Genomic DNA, 4,986 nt, shown 5'->3' with positions numbered 1-4,986 from the left:
GCGAGCGGGGCTGGCGCCCCCTCAGGCGGCCAGCCTGTGTCACTACGCCAAGTGTGTGTCCCTACAACCTTCAAGACCTAGCTCCAATATTCATACCCATTTCTCAGACAGACCTGACTCCCTAAAGGCCAGGGCCCAGAAAATTATGTGGGAACCTCCCTCTTTGATGATTCCTGGGGCACCAGGGGACCTTCTGGTCCGGAGCTGGAGAGGCAATAGTAGTAACTGAGAGCAAAGACCTCCAGGAGGGAACCCCAACTCTGCCACATTCCAGCTGTGTGACCTTGGGAAACTTGCTTAACCTCTCTGTGCCTCAATTTCCTCATTTGTATAATGGGGGTCAGAATACTATCTACCTCATAGAGTTGTTATGAGGATTAAGTGCTTGGAGCACTGCCTTTCATGTATAAAGAGCCACAGAAAGGCCTGATAAGTAAAAAAATAATCGAGTGAGTCCAAAAGAGAAAAATGAGTTTAGACTTTAATAAAGGCAACCTTTATTCACTCCCCCTCTTGTTTAAGACAGACCACCACTGTCCTTAATTTTCGAACAATGGGGAGATGATCAGGATTGATGAAATGGAGATCTGGAGAGCTCACTCTCAAACAAGATTTTCTTAGTAGTTAGTATCTGGGGGCCATGTCAGGATTGTGTTTTCATCCCTGCTGTTTGTGCAAGACTAGATGAACCATTTGCTGCATAAAATGTTGGCTCTGGAGCTGATTTGGGGTTCTGGTCACCAGGAATTTGAAGATGGGTATTCCTGGGAAGAAAAATACAAATAGTTGAATAAAGGAGTAAAACCAAGATTTGAAGCCAGAGGGCAGCCAGTTGAGAGAATTTCAAGGAGATGAAGAAAGATTCTTGGTTGGTGGAGTCAGAACAGCTGTAGCAAGTCTGCAGATTTCCTTGTTGGCCTCTTGATGTCCTTTCCTTATTGGTGATGACGATTCCTGAAGAGTTCCTGGGAATGACGTGCAGCAGTTACTTTCAACCACAGCCAACAAGTTACTCCCCAGCAGCCCCTAACCCTGGTACAATCATTCCCAAACATGGTTGGAGGCCATATTGAATCCTTGGAGTTTACTCCCAAGCATCTGGCTTCTTGTTACAAGGCTTTCTTGGGGGGTCCTAATGAAAAAGGAGATCACAATCATCCTGGATCTTGTGTCTGTGTGATTTTCAGCCTCCACAGGATTTAGCAGATCTACATTTGTGAGGAGTTGGGGATTTGAGAGGAGAAAGAGTGAAGTTCAGGTATTGGTAGAATAAGGGGGATTGACACTCTGATTAGGGCTTACAGGATTGGCAAGACCACAGGGGCCAAGCAGCTGGTAGGTAGATGCCAGTCAGTGAGATCTCCACACGTAAAGTATGCACCATTGGGGACAATTCAAGACTCAGAAGAGAGATAATCATCTTATTTATTTGAGTGGTCAGAAAGTAAATGTTGATTAAAAGTGGAAAACCAAGGAGAACACACAGGGACAGGACTGGAACCATGAGATGAGTCACAAGAGGAGCAATGCTGCTGAGAGCAAGAGAAATTGTCAGTGGCATTGGTTGACTGGGGTGGGATATATTTTGATATCTGGAAAACCCGATGAGTTCAGTGAGGAGGTGGTTCCTGCCATTAGGGTTGTTATGGTGTCATTTACTGAATAAAAGGTTCAGTGATGACAGAAACTGAGTCCCATGAAGGGGCCATTAGGGAAGTTGTGAAAGGAGCACAGAAACCCTGATTTGTACATATGCCTTTGAGCGGGGTATGTGGGACAATGCTCAATCCATCTGCAACAATCTTATTTCCAAACCAGGTCACATTCTGAGGTACTGGGGATGATTTCAACATAACTTTTTTGGGGGTGGGGGACACAATTCAATCTCTAACAGGCCCAGAAACCATTGGAGTTGCATTTTAGTCTTGGGCAAAGATGAAATTAACGATGGGATAAATGCATTCTGTGGATAAGGCTTTACCTTCAGGTGCAAGGTCATGTTCTAAACTGTGTGGTTGTGACTGACATACTTGTAATTTGTCCCTAGATACCTTGTGTCCCTAAGAGCAAGGGCTTGGGGGTAGATACTAAGCGTCAGTGAGTGAGCTGTTGAGCTGAGCAGACAAGACCATTCACATATTCACAGACAAGACTAGAGAGGAATTGCAAGGGAAAACCAAATCCTTCAAGTTGCCATTCAGAGTCTGATAAAAATAACCAGGGACTTCAGTGGAAACTGGAGGCATAACCGTCCATGTATATTGTTGACTTTTCCAGGTGAAAGCAAAAAGGATTGTGAATCGGGATGTAGATGTATATGAAAGAAAGCAGAGGAGATGTTTATATAGTAAAGTGGGTGGGGTTGGAAGGTATAGAGGCTAGGATGGTGTTGGGATTGCGAACTCATGGGAACCTAGGTTTGACTATTTTATTTACGGCCTAGAGGTCTTAGACTAGCTATATCCCAATGGTAACACTGGAGTTCTTGACAGACAAGATGGGAGTATTGCAGGGGCTGGAGGCAGGTATTAGAAGGCCCTGAATGATCGGTTGGAGGCCCCAGAGAGCCTCTGGTGTCCGAGCATGTTAAAGCAGTTTCCAGGGGGGTATGACAGAATCTATTTTCACTTTAAGAGGTTCAGCCCCAAAGGTGCACCCTATGTTTGTTGAGTTGGAGGCCCAAAGAAAATCAGGAATGCGGGTCAGCATAGCTGACTTTGTATGCCTGAGGGAGAGGCTGATGAGTTATTTCAGGGGAGGGAGTTGAGAAAGGCTAGTGGCCCAAGATGGATAGGAGCAGTCAGGGATTGTGAGAATTAGGCTCTCTCGTAAACATAAAATGTTAACATTCCACATGGAATATCCCCTCTGAAAAGATTTATTGGTGTAGTTTGAGAAAGAAATTGTTCTGGGTAGTAAGGTGCCTAACGAGACAGAGAATGGCTTAGGCAAGGGTAAAGCATGTGGCAAATTGTGGCATCTCATCGCAAGCAACCATTGCTGTGTACCAAGGGAGGGTAAGGGGGAACTGTGAAATACTAATGGGGCTGGGGGTGGAGGTGGCCCCTGCATCTATTAAAGCTGTGATAGCATGCCAATTAATGGAGATGGTCATTTTCCTCTGTGGGTTGAAGGGTGTTTATGGACACAGAGGACAAAATCTGCTGGAAGAGTCATTGGGGACACTGAACCTTAGGCTCGAACTCCGTTTTGTATTTTAATGCTGGACAATCTCTAGTCCAATGTCCCTTTTCTTTGCAGTACCTACAGTATCCCTACCAAGATTAAGTTTTGTGGTATCCAATAGCCCTGATAGGATGGACTTTTTGTCTCTAATTGTTTAAGTTGTAGGACCTTAAATTGCATTATGAGGATTTGATTTGATTTGCCCTGATGTTGGGCTATTTCACGGAATTCTGCAATCAAGGCATTTCACCAGTTAACATATTTTTTATCATGTCTCTAATTTCTGGCCTCAGGAAGTTAACAAAACTAGTGGCCAAGACAGAAGCAAAGTAATTGCCAAGGATCAGGCCTGAGTAGTCTTTCTGTACATTTCTTAGCCTGGGTCTATCATTGGAGGTGGATTTGTCCCTCTGTTGTCTACACTCCTGGATCGTAGATCAGTTTTAGAGGGAGAGACATTCAGGATGGAGTCTAAGACACATTCCCCATGAGTATTAGCCCAGATTACACCCCAGAGGCACTCTGGTTCATTTTGAAATTCCTCATTGACTGAGGCTCATTGAGCTTTTTTGAATCAAAGAGCTGCAGCTCCGGAACCCACCAGCAGGTGGACTAGCTGATATAAACTGGGAAGGAAGGAAGAGTAAGCTTCAGGTACTAGCCTAAATTGGCTGCTAGGCACTGTCGTTTTTACAGGGCTCAGCAAAGTCTTCAACTAAGACGTGTAAGTCTGAGCGTGACCAAGGTGTAAAGAGAACTTGTCCAGGTGCGTGCTCCCCTTGCTCGCCCTCAGCTGTGGGGCCAAGAGTCAGGCTGACAGTGAGGAGCTGGGGAACTGGAGGGCAGGGGCCAAAGGTGGAGACATGTTCCCTCCGTCTACAGTCTCAGCTCACCCTCGGCTGCCCCACCCTCCTGGGCTCCCCATCCCAGCCCTGCCCACTCTGGGTCATCACTGTTGGAGGACAGGTCTGTCTCCCCACTGGATGGTTAACCCTCTGAGGTTGGGGCTTGGGCTGTCTCAGTCACCACCGTGTCCCCAGCATCACCAGCACAGTGTGACAAATGGATGAACCAGTGAATGAGCATACTCGGTGTGTAGAGAAGTCATCACATCAATTTAAAATACTATTGTATATCAGGTTTCTCCTATGGACCAGACTTGTGCTAACTACATAGTCATTATTAATAGTTGTGATTAGTATTAACACCACCAAGTAAAAGATGCATCAAACAAGCCATGAATTACTTGCATTTCTCTAAATCCTCCATCCCTCCAGTCATGCTCCCTCCAACCGTCTTCTCTCTTCGGCCATATTCCTTCCATCTCCCCTCCACTTCCAACTTTTCGTTCCTTACTCTTTGCTCTTCACCTTATGCCACTTCTATACCTTCCTCCCTTCTAGTCTTGCCTCCTGGCAATCCTCCCTCTCTCTATTTTCCACCCTAGTTACTCCTCCTTCCCAACCCCCTCCCCCTTCATTTCCCTCTTCCTCACCTCTTCCACCCACCCCTCCCTCCATCCCGCCTCCTTTTCAGGCAGGCCGTCCGACGTCCTTCCAGGTGAACATCAGATGTTTAACGGTACAAGAATGTGGTGTGGCCAGAGATCTGGCCATGAGGCCAGAGATGAGTCCGTTTTAATTGTTGTGTAATTAGCTTTGGAAATAACTGCCCCCCATCTCCGCCATGCTCCTCCCCCGGGGTGTGTCCCTTCCAGTTTGAGCAGGAAGCCGTTTCCCCTACAGTAGTCCGTCGCTGGGATGGTGTGGAGGGCCGTCCCCGAGAGCGGGGGAGGGGGGG

At 46.6% G+C, this 4,986-nt stretch overlaps 1 protein-coding gene across 1 annotated transcript in view; it reads right to left on the bottom strand.

Moving 5' to 3' along the window:
* Window positions 1-4,778: 4,778 nt before the first annotated feature.
* PRKD2 (protein kinase D2) overlaps window positions 4,779-4,986 on the bottom strand; it is a 39,253-nt gene continuing 39,045 nt past the window's right edge. The window contains exon 18 of the mRNA XM_019625205.1: window positions 4,779-4,986. The gene's annotated coding sequence lies outside the window, so the exon portion shown is untranslated.

The sequence above is a fragment of the Hipposideros armiger genome, unplaced genomic scaffold, assembly GCF_001890085.2.
Source record: "Hipposideros armiger isolate ML-2016 unplaced genomic scaffold, ASM189008v1 scaffold_619, whole genome shotgun sequence".
NCBI classification, from domain to species: domain Eukaryota; kingdom Metazoa; phylum Chordata; class Mammalia; order Chiroptera; family Hipposideridae; genus Hipposideros; species Hipposideros armiger.
Note: the sequence above shows the minus strand (reverse complement) of the source record. Positions and strands in the feature narration are given on the sequence as shown.